Below are 26,047 nucleotides of genomic sequence, written 5' to 3' on the forward strand. Positions count from 1 at the left end.
TTTCCCATTCAGGAGCAGATCCAAATCATGTTGCAGGGGGTGAAAAGCCAGTGCCTGACTCACTTAGCTATACAGCCACCCCTTTCATTATAGTCCATTTGCAGCAAGGCAACCAATTCCATCTTCATAATTACAAAGACATCCACTGCAGGAGACATTAAGGTTGTTTCTTACTGAGGACTTGAATTACTTCAATTATTGTGTCTGAAGTCTTCCATTCAGCCAAGCGTGAGGGTTGGGAATACTTTAAAGCAATCAATTTTGCTTGATTGGTTACATTCAGTAACATTAGATGGTAGCCCCCCTTACCTCCTTTAGAGAAGGCAAAGTCAGAGGCTTGTATAATTCCTGTGCCCTCACTGGGCAGCTGTTTGAACACAAAAGAGACAGAAAAGAGAAAAGAGAAAAGGCTGAGTTATAAGCCCCGTTTTCTCCTGCTAAAAAGGACAGTTGGCCTGAAAACTAACACTGTCCATATATTCCATTAAAAAAAACCCACACAGTGCAGTGTTCAGAGGAAAGCAATGAAATGAAAGTGTTTAGAAAAACCAGCAGGGCTGGCAGCCAACACCGGCCCTGGGGGAGGGGAGACAGCTCTGTGCCCTGAAAGAGGTGGGGTCTTGGGCAAAAGTGGCTCAGCGGGGCAGCCACCAGTCCCAAAGCCCTTCCCCTCCAGCATTCAAAGCTTCATGGAGAGGCACTCCAGCACTAACTCAAGGGGGCCCGGGGTTCTAGCTGGGAGCTCCTGGCCCCTTTGCACTGAGGCCCACTGTTTGAATTGTCCCCTTTGTCATCCTAGCCCCGCCCTGTCGACAGGCCTAAGAAATCCAAGCTGAAAAAAAGACTAAGGGGGTATGCTTAATTCTGAGAGCAGGAGAAGGCCTGATGACAACCTTCAAACACATGAAAGGGCTGTGTTAAGAGGACCATGATCAATTCTTCATGGTGACTGAAGGTAGGACAGAGTAATGGGCTTTATCTGCTGCAAGGAAGATCCAGGGTCAGTATTAGCATGAGCAAACTCAAAGGGCAATTGAGCTCTGGACAAGGGCTCCAAAGGAGGTTGTGGAATCCCCTTCATTGGAGATTTTGAAGGACAGATCAGACATCTCTGTTGGGGTGATTAAAGGCATACTTGGCCCAACTGAGCCCTCACCGGTTTTTATAAGTCTGTGGGTCATTGATACAACTCTGAGCACTTTGCTAGGGAAGTGAAGGTTACATACCACAGAAGGCAAGGCAGAAGAACGAGGTTACACAGTAAGTCAGCATAGGAGCCAGAGGAACAGGGTAGTTGAAACCTGAGGCTCAAACCAACCAACCTCCTGACAGAAGCAAGTGGTCTCAGTCTGACACAAGAAAGTTATCACTTGCCACTGCCAGGGATCCCAAGATACAAAGGAGCTGGATTAGAGGCCATAGTGTCCTAAGCGCCAGCACCAGTCCCTGTCCACTAGACCATGTGGACTTCTAGGCTGCTTTGGGGGTGAGTTTTGGAAGAGCTGCATTTATCCAGAGGGATGTTTTTCCCAGCAAGGTCAGATTCTGGCAATGGGTTATTTTTTTCCTGAATCCAAAGAAATACAAGTGTACAAACCCTCAAAGGTTATTAAACTGCCCAGGAAGTGAATTCCAGTTTGACAGGAATTTTGGGCTCAGTTGTGCTGTCTATTTTTAAGGACATCTCCCCATTTCTGTGACTATTCATACAGTGCCTCAGATTTCCAAGCAGAGTTCTGAAAAACTGATAGGATAGAAGATGGTCTGCATCACCTCCAGTGTCCAGTGCCTCGCTCTTCGAGGCCTCAGATTCTTTTCCCAGATGAGGCAATATAGACAATTCACCATGTCCAGCATTGGCCAGACTCAATGGCATTCAAAGCTATTCTAAAATTCTCTGCCCAAAGTTTTTGCAGCTTCTGGCTTATTCTGCATTTCACTGAGTTCCTCTATGGCACACCATAGAGCTAGGCCTCTAAGTCTAAGTCATGACTTCCCCCAAATACAAACATAACCATTGCAAAAGGGGCTAGGAAGTAAAGGAGCAGGCTGAAAAGCATAACTGTTAGACTCTGAAATAGCAGCACTAAGCTCAAGAGGACAAAAAAGTTGCTTTCTGATGTCAAGGAAAGCTGCCATTCCAGGGAAGTTCTAGGTAGGGCACTACCAAAGTCATGATCCATTTTGGTCAATTTCAAGGTCACAGGATTTTTTTTCAAGTAGTCCGCTCCATCATTTCAGATATTTAAATCTGGTATTTCATGGTGATGTAATTGTAGGGACACAAAAAGGAGCTGTGTGGGGGGGAGGGTATCCCAAGGTTATTGTGAGAGGGGGTTGCAACCCTACAATACTTATTTCTGCACTACTGCTGGTGACTTCAGAGCTGAGCAGCCAGACAGGAGTGGCTGCTGGCTGGGAGGCCAGCTCTGAAAACCGAGTTCCCACCTGCAGCAGCACAGAAGTAAGGGTGGTAGGGCATCACTGCACCCTTCTTCCTCCACTGCTACCTGCGGAGCAGAGACCTTAGTTAGCAGTTACTCCCCAGGTACCCAGTGCTCAACACAGCAGTGAAGCGAAGACATGGATATATTGCCCCCCCCTTACTTCTGTTGCCTTTAGGGCTGGGCACCCAGACAACATTACAACCCCTGCTCCAGATGCCCAGCTCTGAAGGCAGTGCAGAAGTAAGGGTGAAATGCTGTGACCCTCCTAAAAATCACCTTGGGAGCCCCCTGCCAGTCCCTTTTGGGTCAGGGCCCCCAATTTTGGTCTCATCCATGCATCTATATAGGATAAAAGCCCACCCAAAAGGCCAGATTTCACTATCCGTGATGCATTCTGCATGGCTGTGAATTTGGTAGGGCCCTCAGTCTAGGATTCCTGGCAGCTGCAGCTTTCAGCAGGACGAACCTGAAAGCTTCTGTGCAGACTTGTAGCTGCCACTGGGGTACAGTGAATGCAGGCTTAGGGGAGGGCATGGATCAACCCTCCCACCCAAGGATGTGACCAATCCTTTCCAGTGCTCAGGAACTGGAATTTACACCCAGTTTCAGCCCTTTTTGCCCTATCAGTGGGATGAAAAGGGACCTTTGTGCAGACAATGTTAAGGGCTCCGGTGTCCATTTCTAGTTTGATGTGTGACCTTGGGAAAGTCAGTTTCTCTCCAACTTCCCAGGTAGCTAGCTATCATGTGGCTAAAACCCATTAGTCTTTCCAATGTGCTCTCAGAACCTTTGATGGAAGGTGATTAGAAACCAGGCACAGTTACCCATATTACAGAGGCAACAGGAAGTCGGTCACCATCTAATGGTAGGATAACTCATGTTAAAATGGAATTTGGAAGCTCTGCAGGAAGATACCCTGAGCTCTGTTAGTCATCTGGTCTCAGCGTGGATTTACTTTCAGAGCACCCCCCCATGCTGAAATTTGTCCTCTAGGAATAATGAAGATCTCATGGCTCTAATTAAATTTCTCTGCTCTCTGCCAGTCAGCAAACAATAAGCCATTGGAATACAAAAGACTAGCGTTTTGCATTGTGGGTTCTGTAAGTGCTTTGCAGCATTAGAGTGCTCAAAAACCAGACCTGATGTGTTTATTGCTGGATAAACAAGTTTTCCTCCAGTGTCAGCTTTGGCAAGAAGGAAAAGAGATATATTCTCCTCAAGTCCCAAATGGTCAGAGAATTTGAAATTGGTTATATTTCAAAATCTAGCTGAATTGGCTCAAAAAGTCTGACAGGGACCAATTCAGCAAAGCATTTAAACATGTTAAGCCCACTCTTCTACAGCAAAGTATTTAAACATATGTTTCAAGTTGAAGCATAGACGTGCAAGCGTACAAATGTTTTGCTGACTAGTGACCTACCATTTGCTTAATTACTTGCTGAATAGGGACCATAGAATTGCCCCCCCCCCTTTTTTTTAATACCTTACTAACTCTAGAAACCTGTTGGGTTTCTACTTATTACATTTCAGGAGAGTTTCCCCATCAAGACAGAAAACAGTTTGTCCACATTTCTCAGGGCTGGTAAAGCCAAAATGCATGTCATACCAAAATTAATGTTTAATAAATAGTGGGGCTTGTCCTGAATTTCTGGGGGAAGGAAGGGATATTCAGTTGTATTACAGTCCTGAGTGGAAATGAACAAGCAGAAACAACATTTAACAGGAGTCCTATGATGAGGCTGTTCCTCTACAAAGGCTGAACATGTGTATTAAGATGCAGATTGTTTTTAAAGACATCCTTACTCAATTATACTGTGATCTCTTTAAAGCAGCCTGGCAGTGTAAGTGGGGGAGCTTAAAGAGAATTTAGCCAGAAGTCAGTGGCCAGGAAGCACAGCTACTCATATCAGTACAGGTCCACATGTTGGGTCTCAAGCAAAGCAAATGAGCAGAGAACAGCCTCTGTCAGTCTGGCTCTCAGTCATCAAAACCAGGGATAACTGATATTTGTTAATCTTTGAAGTGCCACTGGACTTGTTTTCGCTGACAGACTAACACGGCTCCCTCTCCAAAGCACAGATAACTGGGCTTTGTTTCTACGGTGCAGCAGTGATTTCTAACCTTGAGATTAATCACTTTGTGTTAGCCTTAGAATTTTAGCACCAGCTTCAGTGCTTTCAATGAGAGGAGAGATAGGATGCTGCTCCTATCAGCTACAAGCTGAGTTTGGGGGAGAGGATGGTTGAATTTCTAGAGGAAAATTTCTTGAAGTTCTCTTTTAAGACATAACAAAGGTTAAAACAGTGGACCCCTACAGAGAGGGATCAGTCAGCTTAATATTGAATAGGAAGAAGCTGGTGTCCCCCCCCACACACACATTTATCATGTTCATTATAAAGTATTGAGACTGATTCACACCGCACAACCCTAGATTTAGATCAACCTCATGCTATGCAGTTAAACAGTATCTATTAGTCCATCCCTTCCTCACTACAGTGTCCGAGAGCTAATATGGCAGGAAGATGGTGCAATTTAGCAAGTACGTTTCATAAAACTTCAAGTCCAAGTAGATTGAATGGCAGTGGATTTGGCATGGTTCCCACCCTAATCACATCAAGTTTTAAGTTTAAATCCAACAAAGGTGCTTGAGAGTGTTAAACCTGTGAGCCAGATGGTGCAACCCCTACCATGGGTAGTTCTTTCTTTCAAAGTAATCCCACTGTCTTGACAGTGTTACAGATTATCAGCAAGAAAAACAAAACTGGAGTCACGTAAAATTGTTCTGCCGGGGGGGATAGAAGTTTGATAAAGGGAATTCCCAAATAAGTACATTACCAGTGTTTAAAAAAACATGTCTGATACACCTCCAACTGACCCAACATGCCAACTCACCCATCATCTGTGGGCTTGCTTGTCTGAAAGACTGGGCGAACAGAGATTGTGTATCTTACCTCTGACTTTTGTTCAACATGAATGTAACCATTAGAAAAGTCTTTGTGCCTCTAAGAACAGGCAACCTCCCAGTAGATGGAGGGAGAGTTTCCAGTACCACTACACATTTCAAGAGGCAATTTCACCCATTAGCTCATTCATTTCCAGATACTGAGAACATTTAGCCTTGGTGATCAATTAATCAGTGACATGTTTAATACAACTGGATCCTGTGTTTATTGCCAAGGGATCAACCACTTTTCCCCTACTTACTCTGGGTCTGAGCATTTCACCTCAAACCTTTTATCTTAAAATTTTAGAATTAAGTTTAGCCTCACAATCCCTCCTGCAAGATGGATCGACTGGCATTGGTCCTTGTTTTGTGAGAAAGGGTAATATTCAGGCACAGTAAATGGTCTGTATAAAAGTACACAGGAACCACGTGGCAAAGCCAGGAGAAGAATCTAGCTTTTCCTGACATGCAGTTCCCCTGCTATAGCTACAATACCATCCTTCCATCTTGTTTGGATTGGTTTGCTATATAATTTTGTGCAGCTGTAAACTGCTTGGTCTGACCTGAGTCATCACAAAGAAGTGCCAAAATGTCACAAAAAGGCTGTTTTGTGATATCATCAGCAAATCCTACACTGGAAGTCTTGCAAATAGTAAATCAAGCCTCATGAGATGATATTGTCCACTACTTTCAATCCTAACCACAACAAAAATAAAGCACATTATTATCTGGTACACAAAATAAAACTCCTTCTCATTCCATAAGCCCCAAAGCTAACAGTTGGTGCTTATGGGGAAAAAAGCAACCTCAAATCAACATTAAATGCAATCTGCACACTTTCCTTTCATCCAGGAGGCATTGTAAACATCCTGATACATTCTCAAGTCACAAAATCCATTTGCACTTTGCATATTTAAAAAGGCACTTCATGTATTTTGTGAGCCACACTCTTAATTGTGCCTCCCTCCTCCCCATTTAATACAGCACAGCTAACAGGAAAATTTTCAGGAGGCATAAGAGGCAAATAGACTAATCAAACATGCAGCTGAAGACACCCCCTCTTCTCCCCCAACACGCACACAGATGCAAACCTAGTGAGGAGGAAACCACAGCTTGAAGGGTCAAAGCAGGACAACACAAAATGCAAGGAAGCATCATGAATTGTTTAGCTGGTGCCTGGCTGTGGCTGGGAAACCAGCCTTCCTAACCAATGGTTTTTCTCCCCATTGAAGCTCTTTGAGGAATCATTGCAGTGGCTGTAAATATTCTGCTATTATATTAGTCAATTTAAGTCAGTCCAACGCTCAAAAGTGACTTCCACACTCAGTTATACTCCCACAGTTCCAGCAAGAAAAACTTTTTTTGGGGGGGAGAGAGAAGGGAGCTGGGCACACCACATAGACTTAAGTGAGGCTGGTTGGGTATCTCTGCTTGGAGATTGATATAACCAGGGCTGGCCCACAACATTTTGGCACCTAAGGCAGGGAGCTCAAATGACATCTCCATGGCCCCTTGCTTGGGCCAAAACTTAGAAATGTCTCAGTTCTGCCCTCTTCCTGTTCTATTCTAGAGAAGAGAGAATACAGATGCACCAGCAGCAGACAATTTTCTACACTCTGGGTCCTAGTGGTGTCCCCCACAGTCTGGCACATGAGGCTGCTGCCTTAGTTCACCTCATGGTAAGGCCAGCCCTGGATATAGCCACCCTGCCCCAGTGGTCACTCGCCACTGGTGGTGTTCCCCGCTGGCCTTCCTGGGGAGTAAGTCACCCACCATGCACTCCCCCCAAAAAAGGCATTTTCTCCTGCTTTGCCTCCACAGCCTGTGTCTGTCCTCTCCTCTTTGCAGCTTGTCACACCCATTAGACCACTCAAGTCCTCTACTTTCTTAGGAACTCAGTCTTCCCAGAACCACTCTCTGGCAAGTGACTCTAATATGCCTCACCACCTCCCAGCAGCTGGTAGGGAACACAGGCCTGTCCCCTGCAAGGGGTGCCAACTCAGGGACAGAACAGTTAACAGTCATAGTGCCCATACAGTCCTACCTCTCCACAGCTGAGTTGTAGGCTTCCCCTTCCCTGGTGTGGCCACCACTTTCCAGTCAAGAAGTGAGGACAGCCTTTTGCCTTGTAACTTCTTTCTGTCAACAACATCCCCCTTACCATACACAGCTACCTTTTATAGAGGCCAGGCCTGTTCCTACACAGGTGGGTCTTCCTTGATTAACTGCCTAACTGGTTAATTGGCCCACCTGTGCTTCATTAACTCTGCAAGGTGAGTGTCCGGGTAGACCCACTACATGCATGTAGTTGAAACTCTCTGTTTAAGACAGGCACTGAGTGCTTGTCCGCAAATGACCTGAAGTGTGGCACAAACCCAAATCACTCATCACAGCCACTGCAGCTCTTACTTTCCACAGTGTACCCATGGATGCTGGTGCTCTTGTGTTACAATCTGAAGGAATTAGAAGGACTCCCAGGCATTTCAGTAGGCCATGGATCTGAAATGTAATGTTGTTTGTGTAATCTCTCCATTGAAATAAGAATATAGAGCACATACACAGAGAGATGAAGAGGAATAGCCCATCACACAACCACCTGAGTACCTTGCATTAATCCCTTCTACCCTCCCTTCCCCTTCCCCCCCCCCAAAAAAATTAGCAATTGCCTGAGAACAAAGAATCATTACAGGAAATCTCTGCAAATTGATTGGCTGCCTACTTGTCTTCTCCCTAGATGGAAGCCGGTGTTGCCAAGACAACGTAATAGCAAATAATCATAGGTACTGTACCCTGGAAAGATATGTGGAATCACTAAGAGGACCACGGATTGAGGAGGAAGAGAACTGAATCTGCACGGGAATTCATTTGGAAAGGGACTTAGAGCAAACCCCTGGGGCTTTTTAATGTCCCTTTCTCTTTAGTCTGTGCTTTGCAGTGTCTCCGTTTTCTTACACTTCTGAAATCTACTTTTAAAATATAGTCCTAAAACCTGGACAACTTGGATTTTTACAGAGTACCTAGCAAATGAGATGGGAATCATGGGAGGTGTTGCGTTAATTTTTCAGTCTCTGATTCCATTTCCCCATTTTCTGCTTGCTCCCTATCTCCTTCCATCCCTACATTTCCTAGGGTAGCAGCAGGTGTTTCCATGGCAACATAATAGAAAGCCATAGTTGTGTGTTACAAGGTAGAAATGTTGAATAGCTGAAAGGAATTGACTTGGGGGAAAACCTGGAAATTCGCCTAAAAATAGAAAAGTTAATAATGGAAGGTGGTTGTAGGGAGCTGTCTGGAGAATTCACAGCTGCCAGATCTTTTTGAGAGGCCTTTTAGTGGCAGAATGTAATTTGGGGTCTTTTTTTTTTCTTTGACAAAAGAAGAGGGCGATGTTTCTTGCAAGGGAGAAAAGTTACTTTCAGTATATTTTTCTTTCATTCGGATCTGGTATCGTCTGTCATTTCTCTCATTCTGTTTCATAAAATAAAAATGGTTCTATTGGAGCCCAGAGAGCAAGGAGGGATGGAACAGGTCCCACTTATCCTTCTTAGGAACTGATGCACTTGAAAGCATCTATTGTTACCTTGCAGTAAAGCTGTGTAATTTGTACTCTGATCTCCTGTCTGGCTTTATAAGTGACAAATCAATCATTGAACAGTCTTTGATAATCAGTATGGTTACATTAATTATGATAAATGCTTTTAGCAGTTGCAGCGTGTGAACGCAATGCATAATTGCTTAGGAATCATCTTACCCTACTTTTCTGGGTATGCGCACTGTTCTCCTGCAGTTGTTAATTTCTGAGTTTACTGTCTATTTTTGCCAGTATCTAATTGTAGAAAATTCAGGTCCCATTTTTATTATGATTAAATTTTGCTGGATCAAGAACCATAAGGCCACATCTACACTAGGAAGCTATTTTGAAATTAGTAAATTCAACTTAATAACTCCCAATTTAACAAAATCGAACTAGCATGTCCACACTACAGGGAAGCCTCAAAATTAGTCAGAGGCAGGCTCCATTACTGTGGACACTCTACCTCAGACTTAGAGCCCCAGGAAACACTGGGGAGTAATTAGTTCGAATGACTCTGGCGAGTTGTTATTTCGAAATAGCGTCACTGGTGCATCTACACTCCTGTTATTTCTAAATAACTGTTTTGGAATTAGTGTTGCTCTTCATGAAAAGCAGGACAACAGATTTCGAATTCCGTGGCCTGTTATTTCGAAATAATGGGCTTGGTAGCATGGATGCTCCACTTATAAATTCAAACTAAGGGGCGTTATTTTGAAATAAAGTCCTAGTGTAGACCAGGGCTTAGTGTTTTCCAAATTTCACACATACTGGAGGAATGTACCACTTTGGCCAAACCAGAGGATGAACCTTAGCCATTTTTACACAGCAATATCATGCAAGAGTTTAGGGCAGCAGAGGAGCCGACAGAATTGCTGAACCTCTGGGCAAGGGAGAGGGCATCTCCGTACTCCTGGAAGGGGTGGGGCTTCAGGTGAAAGGGGCGGGGCTCTGGGCTAGATTCCCCTCTACTGTCCCTTCAGTGGAGCCTGGGTCCTTTTGCATCGCTGGCCATGGGACAGTTATCCCCTTTTCCTGCCCCTGTTGGCAGGCCCAGGAGCCAAATCCAACTGCCAGATGCTTTTGAATGGACCCTGACCCTTTTTGTTTGATTATTAATATTTTGTTTTATTACTTTCTCTGGAGTCTGATCCTTGACTAGACCTGTCCCAAGAAATTTGGATCTTGACAAAAAATAATTAACTACCCCTGATTTAGGACATCAGGTAATGACAATCACCATATTCAACTGAAACGGCAAAGAAATTTAGTTTGGCAGGTTTTTCAACTGGACCACGCTGTAATACCTTCAAGTGCCATAATAATGAAAGAGATGAAATAAGAGATCGGGATTTTGTATTCACCATCTCTCATAAAACAAGAACAGGAAAAGCAAGTAACAATTCAATGAAATTGAAAGGTGAAAACTTAGGAAAAAACACTAATAAAAAGAAATATATTTTCAAAATAAGTGTAATTGGCCTCTGGAACTCATTGCCACAAGGTATTCCTGAGACCAAGAGTTTAGCATGATTCAAAAAAGGACCGGCTGCTTTTACGGAGAAAAATAATTTCCACTTTTAATCATAAATATTAAAAATAAATTATAAAACAATTTGTAATGATGGGAGGTTAAGAGGAAAACTTCCCTGAAGACCCATTATCCATTAATCTCTTCTACTGGATTTCATCCCCTGAATCTCTTCACATGACTCACTGTCAGAGAAAGAATGCTAGACTCCATGAACTTCTGGATTGAGCCAGCATGATCATTCTTGTGTTTCTATGTTCTCAAGGCCTCAGGTTTAAGTCTCGTCCACATGTAGCTTTAGAGTAGCCTTTTCAGGGGATTTTGGACAATGAGGTGAATTAATTTTGCAGAAAACAGAAAACGTGTCTTTAATCACACAGTGTAAAAGCTTGGTTATTTCTGCAGCAACTGTTGCAGTATAGATTTTAGGTTCCCTTTTACCCTAGACAGACCCTGGTGATGCTAAAAATAAAGAAACGGGCTTGGCTTTAGTGATTACATCAATATAAAGGAAGACAAAGACAGAGAGAATGAAAACTCTGTAGAAAAACCGACTGTCCCCTTCTTTAAATGTCAGAATGCGTCTTTGAGATTTGATCTACAGTTTCTCAGCTGGCATAGCTGTTGCAGATGAAGGCCACTGGAGCAATTTGACAAGGATCCCTGATATCTTATCATAACTGAGAATCAGAATGCATGAAACTGTGAAGGAGGAATAGGGGGCTGGTTCTGACAGCTGAATTCCAGCTTTGCCTTTTAAAAAAAGGTAGCAAATTGCTGTACAGCCAACATAACTATCCAACACTATGCAGAAGGTCTCAGCAAAAGACCTACTGTTGTGTTGCCCAGCGGGGGTAAGCAGCATGCTAAATCAGTTGCCTCCTAAATTCTGGCAAGGCACCAGCAGGAGGGCTAGCAGCAGAATGATTTTTAGAGTGTAAAGGCAAATGTTGCTCTGCCGTGCATACAGGGGCATGTGTCCATTGAGAAAATGGGTTTTTAAGCCATCAAGCTGGTCAAGAAAATGAATTAAGTCTACTGAATTCTGAGTTAAAGCAGCTAACATTGAGGTGTGATTGCTGAGCCCATAGTTACTCGATCCAGCTGGATATCATGCTAAGAGTATCCAGACCACTCCATATCTGCCTCTCCTTGTGGTTCCAGATGCAAGTCCCTTCCCCGAGGTGCACCTGGACTATGTGCAGAAGGTTGGTTGACACTTAAAAGAGAACAATAAGTGTTAGATTATGAGACTCCATGTTTCTACTGAACACACTGATTTGGGGTATTGCACAAACTTTAGTAAAGGTGCAATAACTCAGTCAGTGTGTCACAAACTGGGGTGTCAGTGCTCAAACCTAGAGATCGGAGTAGCAACCAGAGTCAGGAAGCCAAAGTGAATAGGACACAAACAGGACAGGACCAGGGGAGGTTCAAGGTTAGGAGCTAGGGATATAAAATCCCATTTAATTAGTTAACTGGTTAAACATTATGTTTAACCAGTTAACCGCTTGAACAGAGGAGGGCCCAGTCAGGATGGCATGGCCTTCCATTGTGGGTGGCTCTAGCCAGGCTGGGCCACCAGCTAACCAGTACCGAGTAAGCATCACACCTTACTGGAGCTACAATTACACTGCAGGCTTCTTGCGCAAGAATTTTTTGCACAGGAGTTCATGCGCAAAAAGTTCTTGCACAAGAACGTGTCCACACTGCCATGTGCTTTTCCACAAGAGCGTCCATGGCAGCGTGGACGCTCTCTTGTGCAAGAAACCCCTGTTGCCCATCCACACATGCCTTTTTGTGCCAGAGCTCTTGTGCAAAAAGGCTTATTCCTTGTAGAAAGAAGAATAACTCTTGTGCAAGAAGCCCTGTGTTCTTAACTGTCCTTTTTCTTGCACAAGAATGTGCTTGTAGTGTGGATGCTCCACAAGTTTTTGTGCAAAAACAGGTGTTTTTGCACAAAAACTCTGCAGTGCAGACATAGCTTGGGTGATGCTTACGGTTAACCACTGACATCCCTATTAGGAGCAGCACAGATAGAAGTCCCAGATAGGGGGGAGCGCCTCTAGGCAGCTCTTTTCACCTGCCTGGTGATTCTGTCTCCTTTCTGTATGGTTTTCTAAGAACCAATCCCATTCCAGGCACAGACCATTGTCCTGGCACAACCAATGCCTTATGTTGCTTTAAGATATGATAAAAGGAAGATGCAGATTGAATTTGGTGGTCCTAGCTCATACCATTCAGGAGAGCTTGATCAAACAGACAGACAGACAGACAGCCATGCAGACAAACCCTCTCAAATGTATAGTAGATTATTATTAGTTTGCAATACAGCCACTGGAGCTCTGCCAGTGGACACTGAGTGAGAATTTAGCTCTGTAAGTTGGATTGCTTTCCCTCAAAGCTCCTGGCATTAGAAGACCTGAAAATAAATTCATTAAATAAATTCAGTCATTTTGTCTAATGCATGATAAGCTCCGATGAGTTTAAACTGATTCATCCCATTTTTAATGTTAAACATTCTTTTGCTAAAGCTCCATCATAATGTCACATACTTTTAAAATGAATAATTCATCCTGCCCACTTCCTCTGAAATGCCAAAAGGATACTGCGCCTTGGCCCACTGAAACATACACCTTTTGCCAAGAATACAAGCAAACAACATTATTTAAGAAACAATATCAACCCAAATTAGGCCACCTGAAATCTCTATATTGGGAGCTGCATGTGGGAGAATTTGGATCGAAACCCTTAGAAACAAGAAGAGGGTTCCGTTCTATGCAGACATTTCTAAGCAAGGGGTGGCAATTGTTCCGTTACTCAATGGGAGTGAGGCTATATGCTTTGTAGCAGAATGTCACGATGTATCTGAGAATCAGCGACAGAGGCAGGTAAGACACCAGATGCCTGTCAAGTAACTATATCAGAAATGACATTGATTTTATCCCCACATTGCTATGACTCCGAGGGTGGGTGTTTGTCAGTTCTATATTTAGCCATTACATTATGCGCATTTCTAATAAGTAGAGCTTTGTCAATTTGTAGCCCAGCAGGGATCAGGTTAAAAAGCAGCAATGAATTCCATTTTGTGCACAAATGGGGTTTGCCCACTGGAATCAAATAGAGGTGTAATGAAAGAAACCCGGAGAATTTTGAGCAATAAACAGAGGAGTTTCTTGCAGCTGGATAAAAGGGCAGGCAGTCTTTGGAAGCCATTGTATAATGGGACATTTGCTCTCTGGATCAAGGTGACGGAATCTATCAAGATGTTAAGCAGGACCATCCAAGCAAGTAGGTAGTTTGCATAACATTCACCAGTAGGTACAAATCACATGGCACCTTCCCAGTGGAATGTCATTTAGTGTGAAAGCAGTGAATGAGTGAAGGCAACAGCTACAGTTAGCTGCCTTGATGATGTACATAGGGGTATACATGTGTGTTATATACAGCAGTGTGGCTTCTAAAGGAGTTTTTACTGGAAGGAAGGAATCATAGGATCATAGAACACGAGAACTGGAAGGGACCTCGAGAGGTCATCAAGTCCAGTCCCCTGCCCTCATGGCACGACGGAAGGAAGGAAGGAAAACAAATGTGACAAAGTCTCCGTGGGAGACATAAGGCATCAGATCTCCTTTGCTAAACCTTTAGTGCATTATTGGGAACACTGAACCCTATCACCTGTCATACCATTTCAAATTCAGTCAGGAGGAGCAAAATGAAGAGAGCATTGCAGGGTTTCAGTGTGCCATGGGGTGAGGCTGTTAGGGGAGGCATGCTCTCAGAAAGCCAAAAGAGGTTCCCCAAAATACCGTGGGAATTTCCAATACTTCAGAATAACATTCCTCTGCTCACTTCATAATCATTTTCAGGCAAGTGCCTTCACGCTTTCTCCCAGGCAACTCCAGAAACATATGAGGCAGTCCCTATAAACATCCTCCAACTTACCTCACGGTTCTCCTTAAAACTCTCCTCTCTGGGGATGCCTACAGATCAACCTGAGTGTAGTTAGAAAGCTGGAATGCTGTAGCTAGCAGGGCTAACAGCAGGTGGGGTGGGGTAACGGCATTGTAGCCCCATGGTTAAGGCTGCTTGACTGTCCTTACCCTCAGGGCCATAGGGTCCCAGTGACTCTGGGTGGTACTTACCTCAGGCAGCTCCTAGGAAGCAGCAACATGTCCCTCCAGTTCCTAGCTACAGGGATCCTAGGCAGCTGTGGGTAGGGCCAGATCCTTTACCTGCCTTGAGTGAGTGCCCAACATACCTAAAAGCAACCCATGACCCTCCCACAAAGCACCACCCTATACAGGTGGACAGTCCCGGCTTCCTGGGCAGCTCCTTCCATAGCCCATCTTCCTCTCAAGCCAGGGGTTGGGCATTGGTGGTGGGGGAGAGGGAGAGAAGGAGCAACGGGTGGGACCCCATGGTGGTCGGGGGGCGGGGAAGAGGCCCAAATGTTCTTTGTGCTCAGGGCCCCAGTAAACCTGAATCCACCTTTGTCTAAGAAATTAAACAGGATTACACAACGTATTGTAACATACATGGGTATTTTACATAGTATATTATAAGATACAAGTCTGAAGTATAAAATACATAGTGCATTTTTATGTTTTTATCTAATTTCTGGGGGCGTATATTAGGAACATCACAATACCCACATGCTCATCTCAACAGTCATGTGGCCAGGCACTGATGCAGCAAGTAAATAATGTGAACACCCTAAGACGATGCAGTAGAAAAGCAGACATGTCATGATTTATGAGTCCTGGCAATGCAATGCCAGTGATTAGAGCAGAAGTGAAGGATTTTACCTTGATAGATGTGTACATAGCTGAGGCTAGCATGGTCTGCTGTTCTAGAGACCTGGGTTCTATCTCTGGCTCAGCTTCCGCTTTGCTTTGTGTGTCCTTGCCCTGGTCATTCCTCTTCTTTGGGCTCCCATCCTTTGTGGAGTTTGTCTATAAATAGAGCTGATAAAAATGCACAAAATGTTGACTTTTGACAAAATAAAAAAAAATTGACAAATAAAAAATTCCTTTTGGGGTCAAAACTGAAATATTCTTAGAACATATCTATTTTACACAAACACACATGCTCATGTACACTGGGGGGCCACATCTGGAGTTTCACATCTTATTCTGCGGCCCCCATTACAGAAAGGGTGTGGACGCATTTGAGAGGGTCCAGCAGAGGGCGACCAAAATGATGAGGGGGCTGGAGCACATGACCTATGAGGAGAGACTGAGGGCTTTGGGCTCGTTTAGTCTGCAGAAGAGAAGAGTGAGGGGGGATTTGATAGCAGCCTTCAACTACCCAAAGGGGGGTTCTAAAGAGGATGGAGAGAGGCTGTTCTCAGTGGTGACAGATGGCAGAGCAAGGAGCAATGGGTTCAAGTTACAGTGGGGGAGGTCTAGGTTGGATATTAGGAAAAACTTTTTTCCCTAGGAGGGTCGGGAAGCACTGGGATTGGTTCCCTAGGGAGGTGGTGGAATCTCTATCCTAAGAGGTTTTTAAGTCCCAGCTTGACAAGGCCCTGGCTGGGATGGTTTAGTTGCTGTTGATCCTGCTTTGGGCAGGACTTGATGACTCCTGAGGTCTCCTCATACCCTAGGATTCTATAAACGTTTTTGGGTTTGGCTGCCAAAACACAAATATGTCAGCCAAAAGGTGAATAATTATTTTTTGAAATTATATATATATGGACAAAACCCAGAATCTTCCCAAACCCTTCTCCCACCCAGCTTGAAGTGTATGTATTTAGGTGCAGGAGCTATCTCTTATGATGTGTTTATGCAACACCTGATCCATCTACACTGAGTCCCGTAGGCCCTACTATAATGCAAATCATAACAACTTAGCAAGTCTTGAATCTCAGAGAAAGCTCATCACAAGCCACCTGAAGTCTAGTGAATGACTAACCTGTGTGAGATCTGTCAAGATTTCCCTTCTCTTCTTATATGCTGTTCCAGATACATTTGGTGTCACTTCCTGTTTGCTTATGGTCCTGTGCTGTGATCTAAGGTCTCTGAAACAGGCTGGCTTTGGAAGGACCTCTGGAGCATCCAAAAAAAGACAGTGAAGAGAAGCTGAAATGTGCCATAAGGCTACAACATGTAGGCTGTGTCTAGATTGGCAAGTTTTTCCAGAAAATCAGCCGCTTTTCCGGAAAAACTTGCCAGCTGCCTACACTGGCCGCTTGAATTTCCGGAAAAACACTGGCGATCTCATGTAAGATCGTCAGTGCTTTTGCGGAAATACTATGCTGCTCCTGTTCGGGCAAAAGTCTTTTTCCGAAAGACTTTTGCACAAAAGGGCCAGTGTAGACAGCACAGTTCTGTTTTCTGCAAAAAAGCCCCGATTGCAAAAATGGCGATCGGGGCTTTTTTGCGGAAAAGTGCGTCGAGATTGGCCATGGACGCTTTTCCACATAAAGTGCTTTTACGGAAAAGCGTCCTGCCAATCTAGATGCGCTTTTCCGAAAATGCTTTTAACGGAAAAGTTTTCCATTAAAAGCATTTTCGGAAAATAATGCCAGTGTAGACGTAGCTGTAGGATCTATAGTGGGCCAGTGCACAAAAGCAGCAAGAGGGCCCTAGAGAGCAGTTGTCCACAAAGAAATCTAATGGTGAGGCAGGAAGGAAATGAAGCACAGCCCTGGCCATAGGAAGTCACAACTCAAAGCTCTGTTTAGGCTGGGGATCAGAGAGCGTTGAGGGGGGAAGTTCGGCTACTGAGGCTTTGGTCGGAACCTATATCTGCAGAAGAGGCTTCCGAGCTGCTTTAAAACGAGGCATTTTTTCTGAGTCTTGCACCAGAACTAATTGAAGTGCAGAGAAGGCCTGGAAAGTGTCTGGCAGCAGAGTACATTATACAGACATGAAGAGTGTATCTCCGAGGGCTCTGAAGGGAAGGGTCACTGCCTTGCACTACAGCAGCCTGGTGATAGGAGGTGGAAAGAACTATGCCTCAAACAAGATTTTTGATGCCATATGTCATGCTGTGCCAGGTACTCTGCCTCGTGTCCTCCTGCCTCTACATGAAAAATGAGCCTCCCTCTTTCATCTCTGAGGGCCGAGGCAGCACCCTTGGAAGCTAAAATTAAATCTTCAGCTCATTTGGGCGGGCAGACTTGTGCTGAGGCTGACATCCCGTCTGCATATCTGAGCACTGCGTCTGTCTGACCCACTTAAAAGGCAGCCCCTGGGGGCTTGCCTTCCTTCCAAAAGCAAGGCTGAAATGGAGCATATGGAGCGGGTTTAGGTAGCCAGCCTCTTTCATCCTTCCAGCTGGGGTGCAACAGGAGGAGGTGACTGGGTTCTGGATGCCAGTTTGATGAGCGCTGAAATTATACTCCGAAGGGAGGGGGAAAAAAAGAAAAAAATGTCCTCCCACATGAAACTGTCATTCAAAGACATGGTGTGTGAGAGAGGGTGGAGAGGGTGTCTTCTCTCCAAATAACTTGTTCCCCAATTTTCCTTCCTCCCCTTCCTCTTTCTAATGCCTTCTTTATTTAGCCCAGTCAAATAGAAATGTGTCTATGTAGCAGGCTATGCCGGTATGACGTGGCGTACCAGGCATGAGTGTAATTAATATTAATTATTTTCCTAGCTCAGGGGTTGGCCATCTTTCATAGTAAAAGAGCCATTTTTTGTTTTTGTATTTGACCAAAATGTTTCAAGAGCCCCAGCCTGGTGCAAGGGATTGGGATGTAGGAGGGGGTGAGGGACATGAGAGGGAGTTTGGGTGTGGGAGAGGGTACGAGGTGTAAGCTCTCACTGGGAAGTACTGACCACAGGGGTCTCACAGCCAGCGGTGCCTCAGGGCTCAGGCAGGCTGCCTCCGTGCTGTGGACCCACACCACTCCTGGAAGCAGCAGGCTGCTGGCATGTCTCTGAAGGCCTCCATGCTCTGCCTAAACCCATAAGCATTGCCCTGCACCTCCCATTGGCTGGGAACCAGCCAATGGGAAGTGTGAGGGTGGTGCGGAGGGTGGAGGCAATGGTTCCCGGCCAATGGGAAATGTGAAGATGGTGTGGAGGGTGGGGGCAATGGTTCCCGGCCAATGGGAACTGTGAGGATGGTGCGGAGGGCAGGGACAATGGTTCTCAGCCAATGGAAACTGTGAGGATGGTGCGAAGTGTTGGGGCAATGGTTCCTGGCCAATGAGAACTGTGAGGATGGTGCAGAGGGTTGGGGCAATGGTTCCCGTCCAATGGGAAGTGTGAGGAGCTTTTTCAGAAAATGGCTGCCTACAAAGGGGCAGCCAAAGGGCCTGGAGAGTCACAGGTTGCCAACCCCTATCCTAGGCAGTAGTGCCTCAGAGCCAAGTCATGGACCAGCATCCCATTGTGCTGGGCGCTGTACAAACACAGACCCAAAGCCCCAAGGAGCTTACTGTCTAGGTACTAGCCCTGACTTCTGGTGGACTTTGGATACTTCACTCCCACTATCTTATCTGAAACATCTGTAGTCATTGAGCATGCTTGGAGGCAGGAGGTTGTATAAACCAACAAATTATTTCCACTAGTATAACATATGGCAGGATAATTGGCGATATCTACTGTACATTCCTGTATATCTAATGACTTGCAGGATCCTTACGCATCCTACCAGTTTGCCCCCATTAGCATGTGACTGCTCTACCATTTTTTCCCTTCTCTCCTCTCAAGCCATATGCACTGACATCTGGGTTGGTTGCATTCCTGGAGGGCTGTTTTCTACTTTTCCATGTGTTTAGCTCTCAGGATAGTGTCCCAGAGCATGGGCCAGGGCCTAGAAATCTTTTGCCTTATAAAATAAAAAAGAGCAAATAATGGAATTAAAATTAATTCAACATTCTGCTGCTCTTAACACTAAGCAAGAACGTAAGTGATTTGCTGAGTAAAGGCGCTCGTGCTTTGGATCTTGCTGTCTCAAACCCTAGGTGGAGCCCAGAACTGAACACAGATCTGAGTCCTTGCCCAATTCTGTAAACACGGGACTTACCCTTCTTTAAAATAGTGTGGACAGTAGCATTTTGGAGCTACCGGAATGACAAGAAAAACCATCCTCTAAGCAGGGAGGCAATTCTGTATCACCAGAGTTTGCTGGGAATAACTATCACCAAGAGTTTGCATCATCTCATTGCCCCTGAGGACAGATAAAGGTTTCAATTTCCCTCCGAATCTTTCTAGGAAGGCACTGGTATATGAACCGGGTACAAGCATTTCAAGATCTCTGGCACATTCCAGCCACCATATGCACAGCTTCTGGTCCTGTCAGTAAGATAATGGGTGTGCTCATGCAGATGCTATTGGAAGTAACAATCCATAGAAACATTTACAGTGAAAGAGGAGGGGAAAATGTTACTTTAAAGCAGGGGTCAGGAACCGTTTTTGAGTCAGGGCCTGCTGACCCACAGAAAAATCAGTCAGGGGGCACACACAAGGGAGAAGCAAAACAAAACAAAAACCCTCACCCAATGTGACCTCTGACTGAGAAGGAGAAACATACTCTCCATGTTCCTCTTATACACTAGAGCTTGGGGGCCTAGGCTAGTAGATTTTGTGTGTGCCCAGGCTCCCCAATGCTGGGGGGGTCCCAAACCTCAGGGGCCAGATCCAGGCAAGCCAGGGGCCACATCTGGCCCCTGAGCCTTAGGTTCCCCACCCCTGCTTTCAAGCTTTGGATCGAGTCAGTATTTTACTAATAGCCGGGTGCTAGCAAGCAAACCAGGGCATAACGGGAGCACGGGTTCCTAGGTAAAGCCTGCTTTTGGAAAACTTGACACGATACCGGCTTCTTTTTCCTTTCCATTCCAATGTCACTGAGTTACACACATTTCCCAGTGGTCATTCAATCAGTTTTGATACATTGTGCCATATTTTCTACAGCTTCCTGGAGCACATTAGATCTCATCTTCTGTGAGCCCTCTCCAGACAGAGCCTAATAAAATTCTATAATGAATGCTCTCAGCAGAAAACCTTTCCCGCCACCCTCATGCTTGGCACCTTTCACCTTTATCCCTGTGAAAAATAACCTTTCCAACATGTTATGGTTGGGATACCCTAGCACACAGGACTTAAATCTCAACAGAGATAGGTGCAAGAGAGGCTGGAAAAATATATGTAGAGATTTTGCTTTTTACAAATGATGGTTCCCTTTAAGAAATAGAAGATGTTATTCAAGGAAAGAGAAAAGCTGCATCACCATATAAATAGATATGTGCACATATAGAGAGAGGCACAGCTTTCCTGACTCAGAGGAAGATTCATAACTTACATAATCTTTTATGTCAATCGACTCAATTGTTCAACTGTAATGATTTCTAACTCTGGTGTTTGGGAATAAATAGAGGAAGAATGATCTAGTGGGTAAGCCACTAGCCAGGACCTGGGTTCTTAAGGTTTTAAATTCCTAGCTTGACTAAGCCCTGGCTGGGATGATTGAGTTGGGGTTGGTCCTGCCTTGGGCAGGGGGTTGGACTGGCTGTGTCCTGAGGTCTCTGACAGCCCTGGAATTCTATGGTTCAAGTCACTGCTCTGCCATAGACTTTCTATGTGAAGCCATTAGAAGTGCTGTGCCTGAAGCTCAGTGAATGTATTCATGGGGGCAGGGCTGGGGCAGGGGAGTTAAATCAAGCAAATACTTGTAAGCACTATAGCTTTTGGTTTGGTCCATATTATTATCTGATCTGTAGCATAGTTAGAAGAGACTCTGTCCATCAAGGTTACAGATTCATTCCAGAAGGCAAAGTCTGTTATCACGTTTGTAACAGTGTACATGGGTCATGTTGGTATCATACACACCCACACACATACTCCTAAATAATTATATGAAACCTCACAAGGCCACCACTATAGATGAGTCATTAGTGGCAGCCTTGATGAGAAAAGCCAGTGAGTGAGCTGTGGAAACTTTACTCCCCTTTTCAACTGTAGAGGCCATGGCTTCAGAACGGATGCATGATGATGAGACTATAGGTGGTTACTTTAAAATGTTACTTTAGTGTATACTTTGAGGCTATATGTACACTGCAGCCTTTTGCCAGCAGAAAATATGCTAATGAAGCACTCATTAGCATTTGTTATGCTGTCATTTGCATATTCTCTGCCAATGCTTTTTGTGCAAGAGGTTTTTGCGCAAAAAGAAGCAATGTTGATGGGTCCGTTTGGGGCAAAAAACCCTCCCTTTTGCACAAGATCCTTATGCCTCAAAAAAGGAAGTATTAGCACAACAAATGCTAATAAGTGCTTCATTAGCATATTTTCTGCCGGCAAAAGGCTGCAGTGTAGATGTAGCCTGAATGTATAATTCTTCTTCAGACACATATATAACCAGATTAGATCTTCTTCCTGTGATAGAGCCCCACACGATGGCAGGCTTTACCAATCTGATTCGCATTCAACATTTTTTCAACCAATACATTCAGGAGGCAAGTTTCAGCCTATGAACCACTCTCCAAAGTGTTCACCTAGAATATTTCTTCTGATAGTTGCTGTTTGTGATTGGTCATAGAATCCCAGGGCTGGCAGAGACCTCAGGAGTCATCGAGGCCAGCCCCCTGCCCAAAGCAGGACCAGCCCCAACTCAATCATCCCAGCCAGGGCTTAGTCAAGCCAAGACTTAAAAACCTCTAGGGATGGGTTTCTATTGGGAACCCATTCCAGTGCTTCACCAACTGTAAAACTAACTTGCTGGCTGTTTGGCCAAAATCAGGTCTTCTCTTTGTATTGGCTGGGAATTGAACCCAGATCAACTGCTTGGAAAGCAGCCAGGCTCACCACTCTACACCAACACAGCTACACTGCGTCATTGGTCATCGAAGTCACATGGAACCAGTCCTGTTCCCTGACACACCTGTTGAATGGTCATTCCCTGAGCGAATCTTTATGGATGTGCGTGAGCAGTCATGGGGCTTTTACTTTCCACAGACAATCCTATGACTAACTCAGTGTGCAGCCGACCCCAGCAAGCCATGGGGTAAGCTGGAGCAATGGAGAGACCCCCAGAGAGAGGGGGATGTATGGATTAATTCCCAACCAGAAGCAGCTCAGACATCACTCCATGTGGTCCCTCAGATTCCCCCTCTCACCTGCTTTTCTCCTGTCCCCTGCCCCTGCCATCCCCTTGTGCTGTAGGGCATTGTGGAGAGAGGACCTAGTGCCTGTCCTGCCCACCATGGCTGTCATTGTTTCTGGGGGTGGCAATGGGTCCAGGTGATTGGTTCCTGCCTGTAGAAACTGGAGGGGGAAGCAAGTTGCTACAGGTCACCACCATGGCGAGTTCCCATATTGGCATCTGTCACATTGTGAGCACTTTCCATCCAGAGGCAGCGTGGCCCAATGGCCACAGTCTGTAAATTAGTCCTTGCCTCACCAAGCAATACAGTCTAATGGCCCAAGTCTACGAAGTAGCCCTTGAGTTACAGGGCAACATAGTCCAATGGCCAGAGTCTATAAAGCAGCCTTTTGGAACAGGGCAATGTAGCCTATTGACTAGAGTCAAAGGGGTTGGAGCAGCAGCCCTGGTAGGCGGGTCTGGGCTCACCCTACTCCACCGGGCCCCAACCCAGGGCCCTGTCAGTGGGGGAATGATCCGCCACTTGCTTCGCAGGGAGTCCGACTGCAACATGCTGAGCTCACTCAGGTTGGAGATACCACTCATGCACCCTCCCTGAGTCACTTCCTACCAGCTCTGGCCTTGGGGTGATCCACATAGTTTCTGGGTCCTCAGGCTCCACAGCGCTAGTCTCCTGTGGTGGCTTGATACAGTCTCCGGGATCTTGAGCTTCCATTGTCTGGGCTTCTGGCTGGTCCACCTCTGGAGCTCCTGTGGCAGGTCCTTCCTCTCCAGCATCCAGCCCTGACTGAGCTCAGCTGCTCCCTTTTATACTACCCCAGCCCTTGGAGTGGCTGGGGGGCAGGACTTTCTTTGCCCGCAGGGCATTAAGCCTGCCTGGCCCAGTGCGTGTATGCACACTAGGGATGTAATAGTGGAGTCAATTAACCAATTAACTGATAAGCAAAAGTATATAGGTTAATGCTATAGACCACAAACATTTCTTCCCCTCCTTTCCCACCCCCGCCAGTAAATTTTTTAGCATGCAGGCAGCCAGCCCAGCTCAGAGACAACAGCACAGGATGACAGGCAGCTGGTCCACAAAGGGAGCTGGTTTTTAAACTGGCTCCTCTCAGACCAACTCCTGCCTGGCATCCCCCGCTGCTGCCTCTCATACAGAGGCAGCAGCATGGAGTGGCAGGGGGTTCCTTGGGAGTGAGGCGCACTGGCTGCTGGCCCCGCCCCCACGGACTATAGAATAGACTACTAACCAATAAGAATTCATGAGGTTACTCGACTATTCAATTAACTGATATTTAACATCCCTAATGCACACCCTGACACAGGCTCCATATATTAACCTCTCTCCCACCTTAACAGCATTGCTGGATCTCCTTCTATGCTAGACTGATCACCAATTTGAGGATCTGGAAGGGATTTTTCCCATAAGTTGTAAGAGTTCCACCTCTTCTCTGACATCCAGGAGGTTTGGGTTTAAATAATAATCGTCACAAAACCTTGGCAAATGTTCCTGTCAGCTTCTCTTATTCCTCGCGACTGCAAGGAGTACTGATGCCGACCAGAGTCACTCTCAGCATTCAATTTATAGGGTCTTAACTAGACCCACTGAATCAAATGCCATAGATCAATCTCTGGCATGAAACATAACTCAGATTGGGTAGCTTAGATTGATCTGTCCCCATAGAGTAGCCCTGCCCTCAGAAAGGTTCCTTCTCCCTCTCCCCCATCAGCTCTAGTGGATGGGCCTATTATTGAATGTAAAATTGCTAAGGCTACTTTGCCATTTGGGATGTTGGAGTTGGAGGGTATGCAGTGGCCTATGGTTAATGAGGGCAGAAAACATCTGCTGCTCCATTTAGCTAATCAAAAGGGAACAGATTTTCTTTCTTTCTTTCTTTCTTTCTTTCTTTCTTTCTTTCTTTCTTTCTTTCTTTCTTTCTTTCTTTCTTTCTTTCTTTCTTTCTTTCTTTCTTTCTTTCTTTCTTTCTTTCTTTCTTTCTTTCTTTTCCAGTGTAGTCTTTGAGTTTTCTGCTGAATGTAATGCTGTGGTGTCCACCAAGCTAACCACTAGCCACATGTGGCCATTTGTCTGGCTGAATGTGGCTAGTTGGCTCACTAAATTATTTATATTTTCAGAATAATGTGGCTAGTTTACTATAGCAGTAGCCACTATAGTGGCTTCTGCTTCAGAAACCAGTGTTAGAGTCTGGAATCTAAATTCCTTTTCTCCCCTCCACACAGCGGAAGAGATTTCTTCCACTTGCCTGGCTTTCCATCCCTTTCATTTGGTTACACAAAGCAGTGTAGATGCCCACAACAGTGCTTCTCTATGCATTATGCACTAAGAATAATGCAGCTCTCCCTCCCTCAGAAGAAGCAATGCATCACTCTGTGGTGTATCTTGACAACACTGGACTAGGGGCATCTGTAAAATGACTCTCCAGTCCAGCTGTTGTAGCCCTCTCTTGCTTCACCAGTTTGTCAAGACACAAGCAGCTTTTCCAAGAAGCCTCCGGCTCGGGCCATGTAAGCTTGAAACTTGTCTCTCCCACTCCCAGAAGTTGGTCCAATAACAGGTATTACCTCACTCAGCTTGTCTCTAACATCCTGGGGCTGACATGGCTACCACAACACTGCTAACAAAATAGCTACATTTTCCCTCCCCTTCACAGCTGCAGGCTCCTATCTTGTTCCCACCACGAGAAACACAGATGTTAACATCAACAACATTTCCTTCTTTTGTTCAGCCCATCCCTGTCCTGCCCATCACACGCCCACATTCCCCGATCGTGCTCCTGGACCACGGACATATGTTCTGGTTGGAGGGGATGACTCAAGCGTTCCCTCCATGCCATCACAGAGTTTTAGTGGTCCCCTGCACGAAGCCCAAAGCTGTGTACAGGGAAGAGCCGCCAGAGATTAAGGAAGGAAAACTCCACTCATACACCCCTGCTCTCAACCTACCCAGAGGATTTTTTCCATTGGACCTATGTAGCCATGAGTTGGCTGCCAATGCCCTTGCACAACTCTTGGCCTTCTAGACCCCTGGCCTAGCTCCTGGTCTGAGAATCCGATCCTACTTACTGCCAGCTCTGCAGAGTTCCTAGCATACACACCATGTGCCTCAGGGGGCCCATGCAGTAACAAGAGCCTTCCATGGCCATTATTCAGGCCAGAGGATTTTGCCCCCCAAAGGCCTGACTCTTCTACAAATGGCTAAAGGCCTCCGCATTTTGCTGACATCAATAGGATTTGAGGATGCTCAGCCTCTACCCAGGAGAGCTCAGTGGCTTGCATCTATAACTGAACTCTGAAGTTTTCCCGCAGCTCTCAAATGCTTATTCCTGTCCTGCGGCAACTGTAGAAATCTCCCACTCCCACAGGACAAGCATCTCTGTATTTGTTCTCACTGGCCCGGGAGAGATGGTGTCATCCGTGGTCATGCTGGTAAATACTGATGAACATGACCGAGTGCAGAGTAAAACCTTGTTGTTGGC

At 45.4% G+C, this 26,047-nt stretch overlaps 1 protein-coding gene and 1 long non-coding RNA gene across 2 annotated transcripts in view; one reads left to right on the forward strand and one right to left on the reverse strand.

The window, feature by feature from the left end:
- Positions 1-7,537, reverse strand: part of LOC142820883 (uncharacterized) — a 292,695-nt gene extending 285,158 nt beyond the window's left edge. The window contains exon 1 of the long non-coding RNA XR_012897839.2: positions 7,436-7,537. This is a non-coding gene — a long non-coding RNA (uncharacterized LOC142820883). The remainder of the gene's footprint in view (positions 1-7,435) is intronic.
- The window catches only part of KCND3 (potassium voltage-gated channel subfamily D member 3), a 250,682-nt gene that overhangs the window by 68,369 nt on the left and 156,266 nt on the right, over positions 1-26,047 (forward strand). The window lies entirely within an intron of this gene.

The sequence above is a fragment of the Pelodiscus sinensis genome, chromosome 27 (assembly GCF_052426305.1).
Source record: "Pelodiscus sinensis isolate ZL-2025 chromosome 27, ASM5242630v1, whole genome shotgun sequence".
NCBI classification, from domain to species: domain Eukaryota; kingdom Metazoa; phylum Chordata; order Testudines; family Trionychidae; genus Pelodiscus; species Pelodiscus sinensis.